Genomic DNA, 19547 nt, shown 5'->3' with positions numbered 1-19547 from the left:
CGCGACTCCCAGAATGTAATGCACACGACTGCTCCGCTGCGGTAATCATAGCATTACCCCACAACTTCTATCAACATGCCCCCACACAATTCCCACCCGGTTAGTCTACGTGGAGTGATGGTAGAGTAAGTTTCGCACTACGGAGCACAAGAAAGAGGAAACTATGATCCCTCGCACGATTGTATTTGCGGGGGCATGGCATACCAGAATGGCATATATGGCCAAACAGCGCAACTCACCGTTTTCTCTCCCTTGCATCCTATTTCTTAATAAACACTTTCTAACTATCGCAATAGCATGTACTGAAACACATTTCTCATTATAATTGGCTCCCACATTGCCTGTCACAATGGCGTTGACCTTCTTAGACTGCAGCAACGGGAATGTAGTATAGCCATGCTCAACAATTCGCAATGCTAGCGAACCATCAGCGCCGTGCATCTCGTAAGTCAATGCAAGCGAACCATCCGTGACGTGCATCTCGTAAGTCAAATTTCAAAACTTCAGCTCATCTTTTACAGTACTGCCACAACAAAAGCCTGCAACAAACATGGTTTCCTGCATTTCTATGAGCAGCATTTATAGGCAAAACCCATTGGATGTTTACACCAGCTGAGGCTATATGGAGGGGTCCCTGAGAACATGGCAAATATATTGACCACTTGTTCACCTATATGCACTGAACCAGTAGGTTAAGTTGGGGGCGCCGCGGAATATTGAAGAATTTCTGAAAAAAAAAAGTATATCTGCATTTATTGTGCCAAGCGTGTTTTCCTTGATATCCAGCAGTAAGGCGCTGCTACAGCCCTGCTAAAACAGTACTTCCGAAATTCGAGGCCCACACAAATGCAGTTTGGCTTGCTGCTTTAAAGACACCGCATCTGTGTTTTTACTCTTAGAGATGTAATTTAGGAAATCCCTCTCGTATTTTATTTAGGTCTGATTTCAAACTTTTTAAATAGAGTTTGCGTGTTTCTGGAGACAATACTTGTCCGCAGCTGTGGAAGCAACGAATGTACGCAAAACCAAGATTCCGCTCAAGAGATGGGCAAGGTCGAAAACGGAAAACTACTATTTAGATCCTTCCTTTTCTCAGCACTGTTCATCACTGCAATATTTCATCGCTGCAATATTTCACTGTTCATCGCTGCAACTAAACCGACTGAAATCCTCGTTATATATTACAGCGCCAGCGCCACAAAGAGGACGTTTTAAACATACTTTGTCGATTTCCTCTCGCGAGAATGTCATCTTAAAAACCTGCCATGGTGTGTTTCGAATGCACTGTAAAAAGTTGACATTTTTTGAGGAATGGAGTCAATTAAATCTAAACTGTATAAATGTAACCTCCCTCGGTGCAGACAGTGAGTACCCTGTTCAAAATACCACGCTTAGTGCGGTTGGAATGCACTGTATAAATGTCAATTCTCTCGAGCACGTTATTCGGTCTGTAGGCGGGTCGGTCGGTGGTGCACTTGCCTTCATAGATACACGCAGTGGCATTCACATTTGCTGAGCCCGAGCTCCAAAACATTTCGACGTTTAGATAAAGAAACGGGCGCAATACTCGAGGAAATTAAAGAAACGTCAATAGCACGCACGTTTCCTGGCCCAGTTACCAAATACAAACAGTGGCATGATGCCAGCATGGCGAAATAAACGCAATCATGAAGTTCAAATTGAATGAGCGAATTTACTCGACTCGGCTATTCGGTATTCCTGAAGTTGTTAATAGGAGCCATTTTGTAAACACGGAGAAAAATGCAAGTGAAGCAAGGCGTGCAGTTCAATTTCCACAAAAGGAAGTGGTCTTCTTGGGAAGTACTCATATGCAAGAAAGTTTCCCGAGGCTGTTAATCCTGCGTACGTGTTTAAAGCCGGAAGCCTATAGAGACTCTGCAGGACAACTTTACAGCTGTATATTACCTTCGTCCCTTGCTGATGTTTTATTTCTCTGTTTGTGGTGAATTACCTCGACGCCCCTGTTTACTACTGCTCCATGTTTGAGTCTTTTTCTTTGCTTTGTCTCTTTATTTTTTGTTCTAATTGTTTAAGAGGCAGTCTGCCGACACATGCGATAGCTGCCCCAGAACTAAACTTTTGCGCTGCTCGCCAGCACCAGTTCTAGTTCTGTACCGACCATTACAACTACGTTTAAAGCGGCGCCCCCTAGTTTACCTGCATCACTTATCGCGGGCTGAGATAGTGATGTTGTAACAAACGTACGTTCTTGTGCTAAACAAAGCTTCATATTCCCTACAAACTCAAATACGGTCCCCATTTACAATGTCCAGCTGCGGCTATTTTTGTGGCGGGAAAAATACAACAGCTTTTGGGCGCACGGGCGCACATAAAGCTTTCGCTTTAAAAGACGTCGACATTGTTACTGAGAACAAACAACACCCAAACCACAAATTCATGGTAACCTCGCACAGTGTGAAATAGAAAAGTGGTAACAAGACACTTCCGTACCAAGAAGATGTGGCTAGTAGTACTCGAGGTGTAGTCAACTGCCCTGAGGGATTGCGCGTGGGGGGTGTCGTCAAATCATTTCTCAACTTGCCTAAAACGCAAAGCTAGGCGGTCAATGCCCTCGCTTCTTCGACATAAATTCTCTTTGGTTCCCTCTGATTGGCGCATTTAGGGCGTGAAAATCCATATATCCCGAAACAATTATCATTTTTTGCAGTGTACACTTGCTGTCACCTCAAGTTATTTCAAATTACAGCTCACTTTTTAATACTGGGTCGAAGCTTTAGGGATTCGTCAGTGTCCCTGGTGATCAAGAATGATGCAACAGTATAACAACGGCACTGGCTGGTCTCTCAGCCCATCGAAATGCCTGGCGAACCGTTCAAGCTAGTAGGGATAGTACTCCTCGGCCACTTTCCTTTCCCAGGTTAGGGAACCGTGGATTGCCGTGGGAACGGACTCTGCCATACGTGTTCAATTACTAGGTTTCTACGTACGAGTAGTGCGACTGATGTCGCAGGCTTTCTCCTTCGCGGCGTCATTTTGCACCACGGCGCACTAGTCAACTTCTCACCGATCGAAGCGAATGGATGCCGCCGAAAGTGGTCGTTGATGGCTTTCAGGAGAGTTATACGACAAAAAAGCTCACATTTTACCACCCCCAGAAGAACGCCCTTGCGGAACGTTTTACCCACAGCATTATAGACATTCTCTCTATGTGTCTCGGAGCTGACCCAAAAAAGTTGGATTTTACGGTGCCGTACGTGTCTTTCCGGGATACTACGGGTGTGTCTCCATTTCATCTGCTCTCTGGACGTGATCCTACTTTGCCTCTTGATACCTTGCTGCCTTAATGGACCCCATACTGAACGAATACACATTTGAAGCTATTTCTCCAGCAACTCAGGCCGGTAAGGTCTCACGCCACCATATATCGACGTAGGAGGCGTTGCATAAAACGGGTTATGACCTCATGCACAGCTCTCTCCAGTACCTGCCTGGCACGTTCTTTTATTATGGCGTCAATTCCACCGAGCAGGCCTCTATGAAATGCTTCTATCCCCTTACCGCCACCGTTAAAAAGTCTCGGAGCACGTTACAAACGTGACACATGAGCTTACTCCTATTAGACCATCAACCTCGCGTTCCATACTGAAGTTCGTCATTGTCCTTGTAATACGACGTAAGCCTTTCAACTCACCTAGCTTGACCGCAACATCTTTTAAAGCACCGAGTGGGCGATTTTCTGCCCGCAGGTTATGTTCCGATGTTGTTGAGCTCTTTTCTGTGCAGAATATGTATGTTTCGCTATCTCTGCTGGCCTTGCTCCCGGCACATATAAGGACTAATTTCTGTCGAACATTCATAGTATCATCTACTAATGCGTAACATTCTTATTCCGCTTCTCTTAGGTGAGCATTTTTGCAGTCAAATATTTTAGTTTTTCAAAGTTTCGTTCGAAGAATTATATCAATTTATGTTACTATAAAAATTAGATGCGAAGCTTTCGCAAAATGTGAATTATTCTGGAAATGCCAATGCGTTATTCGTTTTGCCATATTGCCAGTTTTGCCATTTCTCAGTTCTCAGAATTTCGTCCTACCGATTATCCAGATGTACGTTATTGTAACGAATAAATTAGAAACTGTCGCTAAATCTTCATTATAGTGGAAATGCAAGTGTTACACGGTTCGCAATTTGCGTCATAATTTTATAATTTTATATTTTTCTTATTTTTTAGTTTTTCAACACTTCCTTTAACCAATTATATCTATTTGCGCTATTATGACGATTGCAGCTGGAGCTTCCGAAAAATGTGCGTTATTATGCAAATAGCACGTGTTTTACGTTTTGCACATTTTTGCATATTTTTAAAATTATCGTATTTTTTTTCGTTTTTCGAGATTTCGTCCCATAGAATATCCCTATTTAAGTTATTACAACCATCATATTTAAAACTTTCGCGATATCTGCACTAATATGGAAATGCACGGCGTTACACGATTCGCTATTTTCTGTAAATATTCTATAGTTTTCTGATTTCATGGTTTTTTTTTAAATTGCGTTCGAGAAGTTATCTTTGCTTGCGTTATTATAACAATTACAGGTGAAACTATTGCGAAATCTGCATTACTGTGGAAATGTCATAAGTAATGCGTTTGGCCATTTTTGGGATTTTAAACAACTTTCTCATTTTTATTTCAAAAATTCGTCCTTCCAGTTATCTCGGTTTACTTCATTATAACAATTACATTTAAAAAAATTTGGTAATCTGCACTATAGTGGAAATTCCGGGCGTTACACAGTTTTCCATTCTTGGTAATTATGTTAAATTTGTGCTATTCTTCATTTTCAAAATTTTGTTGCACAAATTATATCCATTTACCCTATTATAACGATTGCAGGGGGAACTTTTGCGGATTCTACAATTTTTGGAAATGGGATGCAATCTACATTTTGCCGTTTTCCGTAATTTTTAATATCTCATTGCTTAGTTCTTCCAAATTTCGTCCGACCGATTACATGCACTTACATTGTTATAACAATTTCCTTTGGAACTTTCTCGAAATATGAATTATTGTGCAAATGAACGGCGTTACAGGTTCACTAGTTTCCGTATTTATTTTATATTTTTCATAGTTCTTTTGGCTTTGTTCAAACTTTTTTTCGACCACTTATCTACATTTATGCTATTACTGGTGGAACTATTGCAAAATGTGAAATATTGTAGATATGCAGAGCGTTACACGTGTCGCCATTTTTTGTAATTTCTTGTATTTATCCCAAATGTAAGGTTCCGAAATTTCGTATGACCACTTATCTCCAGTTATCTGTTATGGCAATTACAGGAGCTGCTTCAGCGATATCTGCATTTCTATGGAATTGCAGAACGTTACATGGTCCTTGCTGGGCGGGGGGGGGGGGTCGGCAAAGAATGCGTAGCATTAAAACCCTGGAGCAGGTAAACGAGGATGACGATGAGGACGCTTTGTTTTGGCTAAGCATTCGCATGCCCCTCCCTGGACACTGCTCTTGCATGTTTGGCCTGCCACCTTGTATACAGCTTTGTAAATATAACGGCTGTCCGTAACAATATTTTCATGTTTTCAATCACAGCGCTTACGGAATAACTTTGTCGTCTAAACTGGTGGTTTTTTCAAATAACATTTTCGTATGGATAGCTTCCTCCATCAAGGGCAACTATGGTTTTATGCATGAGCGAATGTGCCGCCCCTGAAAGAATTTCCGTAGGTCCTAAAGTTTCTCGGGGCCCTCAAATCTGCGTATGGGCGATTATAGTTCCCTTACGTAGTGGCACATATTATTCGCGGATTTTTCTTCCCTTTTGTTTCTTCTTACAAGGCGAATAGTTTCAGCAAGCAGAATGATACACTCCCACATTCCCCTAGAATGATCGGTCTGCGCAGTTTGTGTGTACGTGTTCTGCTTGACCGTGGCTACTTGAATGATAAGGCGCTGGTCGTACGTAACGCGTACCTATACTGTGCATGTACTCAGAGAATTCTGCGGATGTAAACTGCGGCCCTTTATCTGTGACGAGCGTCTCGGGAAATGAATGCGGCAAAAGAATTTGCGCAAGCATCCGGGGCGCTATTCCAGAAGGCTCGAGTTTCGCCTACTCCCGAGTTTCCAGCTGTTTGGGCCTTTGGGCTATGAAAGTACAGATAGTGGAGCATTCGATACACCTCGAGCGAAACCGCCGGGATCCTGCGCAGCACGCCTGGCATACTCAGGGCGCTGCGTTGCGGCCGCTTACGTTGATAAACTACGGCGCCTGCTATCTTCCGCATGGAGCACCCTCTGAAATCGCTCTGCAATGATCATTCGCGAGCATAAACTAGATAACCCTATTGCTACTTTGAAATCTCCAGCGTCGCTGTTGGCCACGCCCGGTAAGGAGCGGTCCTTTTTTCTCGGTGTTCTGTTCTTCCACTGAATTATGTTTGCAACGCGGCCTGAGGGCAGTCCAAGTGCAGCTCTGCGCAAGCGCAAACCAAGTATTCAAGCGGGTCCACTGTAGCGAATAGAACGCGCCCTGCTCCCGACCATAAAATATGGCTTCGGTTTACGGCTTGCTTGAGTGTGCATGGTGGGCGCTTATCAGAAATCGTCCTGGTCAATTGAAGAGGGTGTTTGAGAATTGGCGAGTGCGTTTTAGGCGTTGAATTTGCGTCATTAGTCATAGACTATGTTTTCACGGCGTATGAAGAAGGCTCCCATAGAAAATTCGTGTCGTTTTTGCCGTTCCTGTCGGCTTGTACACCAGTTCGGACCGAACACCCTCGCGACTGTGACACCATTAGCTGACGGTGGCCTGGGGACTTCATTTTTTCTTTGTGCTAAATTCTTACGCTGCTAGGGGGGCATCAAGTGACGACTTCGTGGCTAGAACGCTACGCCCCCACAAAGCGGATGCCATGGTTGGATGTGGCTTCGATTGTTACGCCGCGCCCCTGAAGGGGCTGGATATGTTTGACATCAGAACACGGAGGAAACTAGGGTATGGTTTTGCACGGCCGAGTTGAACTGGGGACGCCCGTGGTGGCCGCTGCTGCGGCGTGGTTTATATTTATGGTCACCGTAGCACGCGTATTTCTGCCCCGACAGGTCTTTTAAACGAAATAAGAATTTCGAGCCCGTTTCTTTCTCTCGAAAAGTGCTTTGCATTGGTTGTGCAGTCGTTTGGCGACAGACGCTCGTTTGCGATTAATTAGAGGCCACTTTAGCTCCATGACCGTAGAGGAGCAAGTGTAGTGTGCGTTGCGGTTTTGCGCGGCGGGCAGCTTTTACAGAAGCCTTGGTGGCGACGGCACTATCGACCGTCACCAGTCGACTTTCAGCGGGTTTGTGCACAATACAATCAATGGAGACGTGTTTTGCAGACCTCGCCTTTCTTTTAGGTGGTTGGGCCGACATGGCTTCCACAGGTTTCTACCGCACGTCGTTGCGCCTGCAGCCAGAGCGTGCGCTTCAGTTATCGTCTGCTCGCAAAGCGGTTTCGAACGAAGCGTTGCATGACTGTGTGTTTTGTTTATCATCAGCGCGGTGAACAGTTTACCTCGCGGGGTTACGTAACGCGCATTTCTTGTGAAAACGTTACTTGCAGGATAGCTCTTACGTATAACATATGCTGTCAATGAGGCCGTCGACGCACTGATAGTCGGTTGACGGGGTGTATTCGCAGGGGTGAAGCCGATAGGAACGCAGGTCCGAGCGTTGGGATAACCCAGGTGGTTTCTCGCGCGTGCACCTAATGGGGTTCATCTTCTTCCCCTGACACGTCTTTGGCGCATATCCCCTTGTCTAGATTGGACATAATCCTGCCTCCCTCTTCCACGTGGTCGAGGGTGTGACGGCTAATACCCCGATAGCGTGATGGCCTGTTGCATCTTTTGATTATCCTCTTTATAATACAATGAACGCGCGTGCCTGTTGTGGGAGTCAATCTTCACACCTTTCAACGGGTTTTGTTGAACGTCACCGTCGTGTGGTAGGAAGCAGAACATGGAAAGCGAGTAAAAGGGAGAGCTAAGAATTGAAGCAAGCGCGTCACGCCAGAGGGAGGGTAAGCGAGAGTGGGAAGGCGCGAGGGAAGAGGAGGTTGTGAAGGATTGAACTCTACGAAAAAAAAAAACGACTGTAGAGAGCTTCTTCGAACGAACGCGGTGAACAGTAAAATGAAATAAAACAAACAACCCTGAAAAGTATTTTCCCTCGTTACTATTCCTTCCTTCGTAACACACTGCCACTTGGATGTATGCTAAATAGCCGCTACGTCTCCTGTGTACATGTGGAGTAAGAACCGTTTTTATGCCGTGATATTTTAATTCCAAAGAAATGGCTTTTTGTGTGAGATTACAGAATAATAAGCCTTTATTCGCATCACGTACATAACGCATACATGACGCTGGAGGCCCGCGGAAAAAGCTGTCATAAAGGCAGCTTGACAAGGCCGCAGGCCCCCGCATTAGCAGCTTTAGGGAGTGGTCAATAGGATCATAAAATTGAACATAAGAAGTATAAACGATATAAAACGCGCTCCAATAAAAATTGTGGGGACAAAGCGAAGCAACACATTCAAATTTACCGGTATGGCATTACAAAACTCGGGAATAAAAGCCACATGTGCCGAAACATGACACACGTATAAATAACATCATATCAAACAGTTCACAACAAATTACGCCTGTAACAAAGCTAGGTGCATAAATGGTTCTTTCAAAAAGACGCTTTTATTCTGACGACAGTCATGCAGTTAACAGTTGTGCAGCAAGAGGTGCATACATATAGATACATATAGTAGCAAAAAGATAGGATTGGTGAGACGGTTTTCCTGTTTTCGTTTTTCAGTTTCCAAAGTACTCACGAAGTTTCCTGAAAGTAATTTTTTCGAGTTCGATGTTTCTCTGAAGCAGTGTATTAAGCACTCTTGGCAGCCGGTTTTTTAACATTTGTAGTCCGTATGTTGTCCTACATGTGCAACTTTCCATCTTACGAAATGTCGCGTGCTAAATGGGGTAGAGTGTTCTTTCAGGTTTGCTAGCTGGCTTAAAAACCTGGTATTATTTTTCAGGCCTGGTTTATACTGTTTGCATAGGCGGTAATTATTGCATAGGCGGTAATTGTTTGCATAGGCGGTATTGCATAGGTCCTAGTAACAAGCAATACATTATAGGTGTCAAATAAAGGTGCAGAAGGAAAGTGCACCGGGACATTGGCGACAGCGCGCAAAAACCGTTTTTGGAGAATGTGCAACTTTTGTAGATTTGTCTGTGTCGTTGAGACCCAGATTAAATGGCAATAGTTGAGCCTAGAACGGAATAAGGTGTTTTATAGTAACATCATTACATTACGTGGCAATAAACTTGCGTTTCTGTATACGAGTCCGACTATTTGTGAAAGTGACTTTGCCAAGCCGTTTATAGGCTCGTCCCAGGACATGGTCTCGTGAAACATAACACGTAATGTTTTTATGCAGGGAACTATTTCAACTGTGTCTCATTTCAGAAAGAGGCTTTGTTTTATTGTTATGTTTTTATTTCGAGCGTGAAATAGTACTGCCTTGGTTTTCTGTACATTTATTTTTAGTAGGTTTTCTTGTGTCCACTTTTCAAGTTTGACGAGGGTTTCGTTGGCGTGAAGAATAACTTGATCAGTTTCTTTTGCTGACAGGAACATGCTCGTGTCGTCTGCGTAGATCACGAATTTTATTTCTGTAGCTATACTGGTGATATCATTTATGTATAAATTAAAAATAAAAGGCCCTAGAATGCTACCCTGCGGCACGCCACAGGAAACTGCTAAAGGATCAGAGTAAAAGCCCTCTATATCTACAATTTGTTTCCTATTTTGTAAGTATGATCGAAATAATGAGGCAGCCACACCCCGAAAACCATATTTCTCCAGCTTTCTGGTAAGAAGGTCATAATTAATAAGGTCAAAGGCCCTTGAAAAATCAACAAATATGCGTAATGTGTTATTTCTTGTTTCGATTTTGTCTAAAGTGTACTCTTTCTGCGTAAGAAGTGCGGACTCAGTGCTAAAACCTCTACGGAAGCCATACTGGCTATCAGCCATGATGTTATGTTTCCGTTGAAATCTAGAAAAACGCCTGAGAATAATTTTTTCAAATGCTTTTGATAACACAAGTAGTAGGGAAATAGGTCGGAAGTTTCCCATGTCGTTCTTGTCACCTTTCTTATACAGTAGTTATACACGAGCAACTTGCATTTGGTATGCAAATACAGCTTGTTCAAGGCATGAAATGAATGCGTAGCTTAAACAGGGTGCAAAGTAAGAAATGACGTGTTCCACAGGTTTAACTCGCATTCTGTCAATACCGATGGCACTGCTATTATTTAGGTTTTTTACTACCTCTACAACTGCGGCTTCGCTGACTGGATCGAGAAAAACTGAGCTGCTGTTGTAATACACATTATGTAGGTCATTATTTACGGTCACTTGGTTAGCGGTGTTCACAATATGGCTATTAAAAGCATTGGCTAAGGCTCTGCCTGACAGCTTGATGCCATTATTCTTTATTTAACACACTGGACCTGAGCTAACGTTTTATTTTAACAATGAGTTCATATTTTTCCATAGAGCAATCGTACATTTGGAAGAAGAAGAAAATAAATTATTCAAAAACTGTTTCCGCGCTGTTTTTATCTTTTTATCTAAGCGATTACGGAATGTTTTAAACTTTTTCAGTGCGCCTGGATCTTTGCTCTTGAAAAACTTACTGTACATTGTATTTTTCTCCTGTATTTTCGCTGCTAGATCGATGCTTATCCAGGGTTTACGGATTTTTCTGTTTTGTTTAACATGTACTAAAGGAAAACAACCTGCATATATGGGTTTGAGGATATTATATAGCTCTCCCTAAGCTTCGCAAGCATGCACATTTTCGTACACACTGTCCCATGATACTGTGGAAATTTTTTCTGCAAATGTCGAAAGGTTTTGTGGTGTAACACGCTGTAATACATTTGCAGGTAAATTTTTGTTTGTGTTGACTTTTTTGACACAGCACAAAAAAATGGGTAAATGATCGCTGAACTGAGCCATAATAACGCCTGCTCTTAGCCTCTCTGGTGTCATAATGGTAACAAATATGTCTATTAGTGTCGACGTACTTTGTGTCACTCTGGTTGGAAGATTAATGACATTTGAAAGACCATTTGCGGTTAAGAGAACATCTAGTTGAACTTTTTAGGAATCATTACTTAGCATGTTTATATGCACGTCTCAACCAAAAATGAGATCAAAGTGATAGTTCTTTATGAATGCGAAAAAGTCTTCTAAGTATTCTAAAAACTTTGTCACCGACCCATTTGGAGGTCGATAGCCAACCGCAAGAATACTATTTTGTAGCTTAACCGATATAAGCTCGAAGTCACTTGTGGATATACAAAAGTTTTCTAGTAGCTCGCACGTGAAATTATTTTTTACCAAAAGGCATACTCCACCACCAGGAGCAGTAGCCCGATTGACATAAAATGTCTGGAAGGTAAACGATAAACATATGTTGCATCTGTACTCCATGTTTCTGAGAGCATTATCACGTCAAATGTGTTTCCAATCTGTTCAAACAGGACACTAAGCTCAGATTCTTTATGAATTACCGACGATATGTTCAGGTGAGAACATTTTAGGGATTTCAGATATGCTTGTCCAAGGTAATTTTCAAGGTTGTGTGGCAGTACGTAACACTCACCATCGGCACCTGCCATGGTTATCAGTATCTAATATAGGCGATTGAAGTGTTTCTTACCGTAGCCTATCCAAGTGCAGGAACTTAAAATTGCCACTGCCTTCTCACCTTCTGCTTTGCCCAGCAGGATTTTCCCATTACTGTGCCACACAAACTTAAAACCAGTTACCTTCGCCCAATTTTTCGCGTCGAAAAGAACGGCTCGAGTTCACTTTGGTAAATTTTCCTGCAAGAACACACTGTCGTCTGCATTCCTCAGTTGTTTCCTGTTTTGCCACCATTCATAGCGCTTTACTTGTTTAGGAAAGCGAAAAATTATCCCAGGTATTTTTCTTTCTTTGCTAGCAGTCGGTGGATCCCAACAATGTCATCTTGCAGAATTTTTGGAAGCTGGGCTTTTGCAGCTAGCAGGTTTATCTTTTCCAGTAAATTTTCCTTCTCTGAGTGTGTAATTTCGTGAAATTCCAGGTTCAGCTTACGGCTTTGCCAATCCAAATGGTCAACCTCCGCCTTCAGTCAGGTGACGTCATCTCGTGGCTCTATTTTGTCGAGTCTGTTTTTGATATCTGTGATCTCCCGCTCATTCACATCTGTGCGTGCTAGAAGCTGATCATACTGCTCGCACATGAAGTGAACAGAATCTTTTAGGCTCTCAACTGTTTCTTTCAGGGGCAGCAATAGGTCTAGTTTATCATTAATTGCTTTACACCACACGCGTGTATCTTCCTGCGCATCAGGTTCCATAACCACCGTTCCCGACGGTGGACGTGGCTTAGAGCGCCGGCATGCCGTGAATCACCATGCTTGCTTATACGCTTCACCCTTATATTTTATTGTCGTGTCGCACACACCAGCACACTTTCCGGTATGATAACGGGAATTACATTCACTGCATGTTATAGTTTTCGTGAGAATCAGCGCATTTTTCCTCACACACTTTACACGTTTCCTCAGAAGGCATGTTACACCGTGGCAGCAGCAACAGCAGCAACAGAAAAAGTGAGAGCAGCACAACAATGATATGGTTACAAACCTGCAACACACAGAAGTGCCGGCTTTAGAGCATGAACCTTGCGCCGCTGCCGCTGCTGCCAATGGGCCCGGCGGATGGGCCCGGAATTCGGACCTTTTGGGAACTAACGTGCCCGGTTCGGAAAATTAGTAACACTGTGGATTTGAACACTAACACTTGTAGGATAGTGCGTGCAGCGTGCACCTGAACGTGATGTCATGGGAGTAGGACAGGTGCACACCATCCTCGCAGGACCCCGATTCTAGCGAGGCTGTGGCGTGTTCCAGTCTGCTTCCACACTAAGACGAACCAATGAAGCAGAAGGAACTGACGCAAACACGCAACAACAGAAAAAAGACCGTTTAAAGTAATCTCTGCCAAAAGAAAAAGAAACGAAAGCGAGGAAAAAGGCGCGAGTACAATAATTTTAAAAAGAAGTTGCTAATACATCTCACCAGGGTTTCGAATTAAAAGCACGTTAGCAGGCTGGACCGCGCCGAGGAAATTTTGTGTATAAAATCTTCGGGTTTCGATGACGCAATACCAGCAGCAACTGTTTTGATTGTGGCGCGCTTTCATTACCCGCTTCGTTTTTTGCCAGTCGGCCATAGTCACGTGATTGCACTGTGTGCCACCAACGGCAGAAACTACATCTTAGGACGTAACATTCCAAACAAAAAGTTCACATCAACACATGAAATAAAACATAAAGTGAATTTTTGTGAAGTACAGGTCAATAAATTAAAAGTACAATAAAATGAAGTAATTGGATTGGCGTGCACCCAGTAGCCACCAGTGTAGCAGGGGAGCGAGAGACACCACTGAAAGATGCGCCACGCCCTAGTCGCGCATCATTGATGCGCCCTGCCCTGGACCGATTACATCACCTCATCAATCAGCAAATAGCATGAATCGCATTTTTAAAGCGCTTTAAACCCGCCTTGAAATATGTCCATTACGTGAGGGTGCGGGTACAGAGCTCGTTGATTCCCGAGTTTCTGTCAATCTCGGGCCTTCTGGAATAGCGCCCTTGATCGACTTTTCAGTTGACGTTTCCTTCATTACAAACACTTCCGGCCAGTATAAATGTGAGTCATGCACCTGTAATAGCATAGTACCTTTGTAAGCTTCGTCAAAATCTACATGAACATGCTCCCAAGCTCGGGTAGGCCAGACCCATGGGTGCAGTGAAGAGGGGCAAGGCAACTTACGTTGCGACTGACAAGACTGGCATGTGCTCACTGGCCGTTCAATGTCGCGGTCAATGGTGGGCCACGAGACAATAACTTGTCGCCAACTGCGTTGTTCTGACTATGCCAGGGTGTCCTTGATGAATTTTTTCGAGCATGCAGGACTGGTAGCGCTTGGGAATGACCAAGCACGAGGCATCCCTGCTTCAAGGATAACTCACACCGGCTGCGGAAAAATGGTTTCAGTTCGTCGCTTGAAGCGTGATCCGGCGAACCAGTCGTCACGTAATAAAATACATTCTTTAAAACCGGGTCGCGGCAAGTCTCACGTGCCACGTCCCGACAGTTCACAGGCAATGTACTGAAAAGCAAAACGTAAAACCAATCTTATGGAGGCTCCTCGCTGTGATCAGGAAGTAGAGGCGGGACAAACAGTCGTAATCTCTCTTCAATTCCGATGGCTTGACCTTCAGAGTATGCGTGTAAGCAGACTGAAGGGCGACCCAACATTGCAGTTTCGCTGCACTGAACGTTGGAATGTCTGTCTTCGACCCAAGATTGTGTGCAAAGGTTTGTGGTCCTTAACAGGGACGAAGGTGCGTCCATGCAAGTAGTAGTTAAACATTTTCAATTCAAAAACTAAGGCAAATGCTCTCTTGTCTATTTGGTTGTAGCCAGTTTGGCCCTTAGAGAGAGAGAGAGTACGCGATGCGTATGCAATAGGACGACAATGTCCTTTGGCTTCCTCATGTGACAACACCGCCCCGATGCCACACGCCGAGGCAGCGCACGGTAGTTGCAGTGGAGTGGTGGGACAGTAGTGCGTCAGCACTGCGGGTACCGATAGGAGACCTTTTACTTGCAGGTAGGCTGACTGACACTCGTCGCTCCGTGACCAGAGAACGTCATTTCGGAAAGGCCTGTTGTGAGGCGAGACAACACTGGAAAGGTTAGGCACGACCTTGCCATATTAATTCACAAACCCCAAAACTGACCGCAACTGATATTTGTCAGTTGTCGCAGCGCCTTCACTATAGCCTAGACTTTATCATCTGTAATTGCACTCCCTCCGCGCTAACAATGTAGCCCAAATACTGCCGCTCATTTTTGAAGAAGTCGCAATTGGCTGGTTTCACTTTCCCGGCTTTTTCAGACAAGCGCTGCACTACGAATTTCAACTTGCGCATGTGTCCTTCGTCCGTTTCTCAAGTTACCATGATGTCGTCAATGCAGCACGTTGCTCGTTTCAGGCCTTTCAGTAGTTATCCATAGTTCTTTTGAACATTGCCGGAGCCAAGGCTATTCCGAAAGGGAGGCGTTTTACTGCATACAATCCTTAATCGGTATTGAGTGTAAGATACCCTTTTGATGTCTCATCTAATTCTAACTGTTGTTACGCTCGGTTCAAGTCTAGCTTCGTAAACTTGCTGCCTCCTGCAAGGACTGTGAAAACATCGTTGGCTCTGGGAAGAGGATAGAACTCCGTTTCCAGGATTGGATTTACTGTCATACATTTTATAGTTACTGCATAGCCTGATGCACCCATCACTCTTTATAACTGGTACAAGAGGCTTAGCGTGCTTGCCACTTGTTACCGGTGAAAGTATACCCAATCTCGTCAGATTCCCAAATTTACGCTTCAAATGATGGATGGAGCGCAAAAGGTACCGGTCTTGCCATCATAAATCTAGGCTCCTGATTATCATTGAAATAAAGTTGTGCCCTCTCACGTTCAATTGTCCCCACCTCATCACTGAACAGGTGACTGAAATTCTGGAGTAGTGCCTCGAGTTCTGCAGGTGGCTTCCGTGAGGCTGACGACGGCGTCTTGATGAAATGCTGCCCCTTGCGGACTGCCCAGTAGAGCTGGGTGTGCTGTAGCCACTCTCGTCCAAAAAGTGGTGCACCCTCCTGCTTTATAACTAAGAGAGGAAGAACATGTCTTTTGTGGCTGTACTCGACTGTGACGTTCACAACCCCGGCCGGCGTGCTGAGCTCTCTTGAATATGTGCTGAGCCGAAGGGTGGTGCCCTCGAGCAGCATGCCGGGGAAAAAGAGCTTGAAAAGGTTTCCCGGAATAATTGACACAGCAGCTCGTGTATGGAGTTCCACTTGCAGAAGAGCAGCTTGCACATTCGATGTTACCAATCTGGGCGTTGACGATGCAGAAGTTGTCTCGTCATTCATGCACAGCTGCTTGTCTGCTTTTAAAGCACTAACCTGGAACCCTTGCTTACTTTTTCCCAACTTTGCCTTGCAGGCTCATTGATTGTTACCTTTCTGATGGCACTTAAAGCATGTGGCTTTACTGTGTGGGCATTATCGTGCTCCGCGTTTCGGTGAACCCCACCGCAAACAAATTTTTGCTGTACTTTCGGTCACGAGCTTTACACCTTGTGCAGTTTCGCGTCATCCTTGGGCTGTGCGTGTGTGGCCGTTGCATTCTTTATTGCCGCCTCTAAAGACAGAGCGTGTTTGACGCCTTTCAGGGAGGTCAAATGCTTCCTTTCCGTGAAAAGGTGTCTGTCAATACCGACGCGCTGAAGGCTGCAGTAAAAGCGGTCACACAAAGCTTCGTCAATAAAGGTTCCGAACTCCTACCTTTGGGCTAGTCGCAATATCTCCGTACATACGCTGATATCACTTCGCCTTCGTTCCGAGGTAAAATTGTGCGCGTTCCGCAATCATAAATGGCTAGGGGGAAAATTCATTCCAAAGTAGATCAAGGAGGGTCTCAAACAATTTTGTTGATGGCCTATCAGGGGCAGTCAAAGATTTCGGAAGTGTCTATGTCTTGGGGCCGATTAGGCTTACGAAAGCGTCAACTCGGACACATTGTTAACGCGCAAGTATGCTACTAAACGCTCTTCATACGAAAGTGAGTCGTTGGTAGACGCGTAAAAATGCTCCACTTGCCCAAACCCGAAGCCCATAGCGGAAATTCCAGCTGCCGAAGCCGTCGTCATTTCCACTGTTGCAGCGGTGGCAGCGTCATCGTCCTTGTCACTGTCATTCATTGAAGGGGGCGTAATCTCATCGCAGGCTCATTGTCCTCGTCGCCATTATGTTGTGTTCCGGCTAGGACGACATACGGGGCGACACACAAACGTTGCAAGAACACAATGGGTTTTTTCAATCGTGACAAAGGGTGACACTAAACAAAGGGCTTGCTAGTGGGCAAGCTGTATTTTGAGGCACCGAGAGAGGGGTAGCAGAGGACGAGAGTGTGGTGACGACATTTAATGTGGCCGAAAGGTTCGCAATACAACATAGGAGCTTTGCTCATTTTTATGTATGTGTGTCTCGCTAGCTGCATGCAATGCATTTGACCTACACTAACTGCATGAGAAGAAATCCTTACTATAAGTGACTACCACAGTAATGCGGCAAACCACGCCAGGCGTCTTTAAACGCTCTGGTATTATTAATGTCACGCACCACGTGGCATGCTCAACATGTTCGGCGCGCCACTGCGCGTGTCCAAGTCATTGATGATTTCTGCATTCTTTGAGTAATTGTTTTGAACTCCAGAAGCACCTCAAAGCGATAGTCGTATATAGAAAACTGAATAACAATGCTATGAAGATGACAAAGCTACAGCAACATTCAGTTTACAAATTTTACTGCCGATACTCTGATATTATTTATAAAAATGTTATCTAAAACTGTTAGACCCATTTAGCTCTCACGGAGTTGTAGTATGCATGGTATAGCATATCATTCTTTAATAAGTGTCACTCAAAAGTGCAGAATTCTGAATTCCCCAACGAGATACGAATAAAATACCCCTTCCTTTGCTTTTTGTTATCCTTTTTGCTGCTTTGTTCTACCTCTACGGAAGTCGTGATATCTCAGTACGTCCCCTTTCCGCAAAAATACAGACATGGCGTCAGGACAGTAAGCGGCGCCAACTAACGCGGTAATGCGAATGTCGACAACAAAGTCCGTGCACCCACACATGCTACGCCACCTCCTTTTAGACACCAATTACACATTTATACTTCCACATGAAAGTGAGGCACGCATTCACACAAAAAAGTGGCGCAACTTGCACTATTGGTCCAGGGCTGGAATAATATCAGAGCTAGTGGGCCCTATTCTTTAGTGGGAGACTTGGCAGTTGCACTTAACATGGATTTCCGAAATTGGGGCTTAAAGTTTATTATGACTAGCAGGCCGAGATCACTTCGACCGGAGCTTTTCACAATTCCCCCAAAGTGAACCAAGGTACCACGCGCTGGAACCTTTTGCAAACGGCTTCCCAAGGTCAACGTCTGTAGCGCGAACTAAAAGTCTGTGTTCACCACATTAAGCGCGAACGCACGTGAACCGGCTAAAATATACAGCATGCCAGAGGTCTGCCTCGAACGCTGGGTAGAGTGCTCTAAAAGGTCAAGCTGCCGACGCAGGGCGCACCCCATGATTCACACGCTCGCCTGCGCTTGGTATTTTTCATAGGTATTTTTGTGAGGTCCTCACGCGGCTCAAGCACACACGACAGCGTGGACGACACCGCTGTACCCGAACTGTTATACTATGTGCCAAGAAGGGACGTCACGTATTGGCAAGGGACGTCTTGGCTAGCGAAGCGATGGCCAAGTTATGCACAGCTGCACGAGGGGTTGATAATGAAAACAAGCTAGCATCTTCCATCCGCGTTGTGTTTTGGTGCAATGGATGAACAACTCTGGGCTTAAGCCACCCTTCTGTAAAAATGGCCACGCTTCTGCTCAAGTCACTCCAAATGTCTAAAGACGATAGTCGCCGAAGCACTGGCCACGCATGTGCCTGTCTTGTCTTACCCACCCACCTCTCACGCTTTTGCCTTCCTGTTTCCGTTGACTCATTTCACGTTTGCGGAGTTGAATTTTTCCCCGTTCGCAATGATGCGCCACCTGGTGTAACAGTTAGTACTTAGCGGTCGAGCCACTCCTGCGAAATTCGGGCGCCAGCCTTATTCGTATTTTATGGTTGAAACTTGTTTGTCGAACGAGACTTTCTTAAGATGCTCTAGCAAAATGGAACGCACTTGTACTTTTATTTAAAATAACAGTGCAAACGCAAGATGAGTAGCATCTTTCTTGCGGAAATAAGCCCAATATTATTTTTTTGAACAATCTTGACGAATGGAAAATATCTATCAAAATTTCTTGAATTGAAAATGTGCTGCATACATAAAAACCTGCTTCAATAAATGATTTCGGATTTTGCCGGGCGGCTCAATCGAAGGACCGACCGACAGACAAAAGGCAGTTTTTGCCTTTGAGTAGCCGAAAAATTAAGTTTTCGCCTTTAAAAATACGTCTGACTTAGACCCATGGCAGACACCCTGGCACGGCAAAGCGCCCTCCGACTGAGCAACATGTGGCCTGTTCACGGGACCGCAAGATCTTTGTCGCAATTCTTCAAGCTTATTCGCAATACTTACACTTGACACCTCTCAGCAACCTACTAGAACCAATCTATTGCCATGTCTGGTAATGAGTTCAAACTTTGACGCCATGCCCTAGGCAGGCATTAACCAACCGCTCTTGCTTCTCCACATACCCAACTTGGAGGATAGCAGCTGATAACTTGTGGAGACGAAGACGACGAACAAAGGGAGCCGCAGACGAGAAGGGAGAAGAGCTCGAGAATT

Source organism: Haemaphysalis longicornis, unplaced genomic scaffold (genome assembly GCF_048455015.1).
Source record: "Haemaphysalis longicornis isolate Haplotype H1 unplaced genomic scaffold, Haemaphysalis longicornis Haplotype H1 scaffold_34, whole genome shotgun sequence".
Classification (NCBI taxonomy): domain Eukaryota; kingdom Metazoa; phylum Arthropoda; class Arachnida; order Ixodida; family Ixodidae; genus Haemaphysalis; species Haemaphysalis longicornis.
This window is presented reverse-complemented; position numbering follows the sequence as displayed.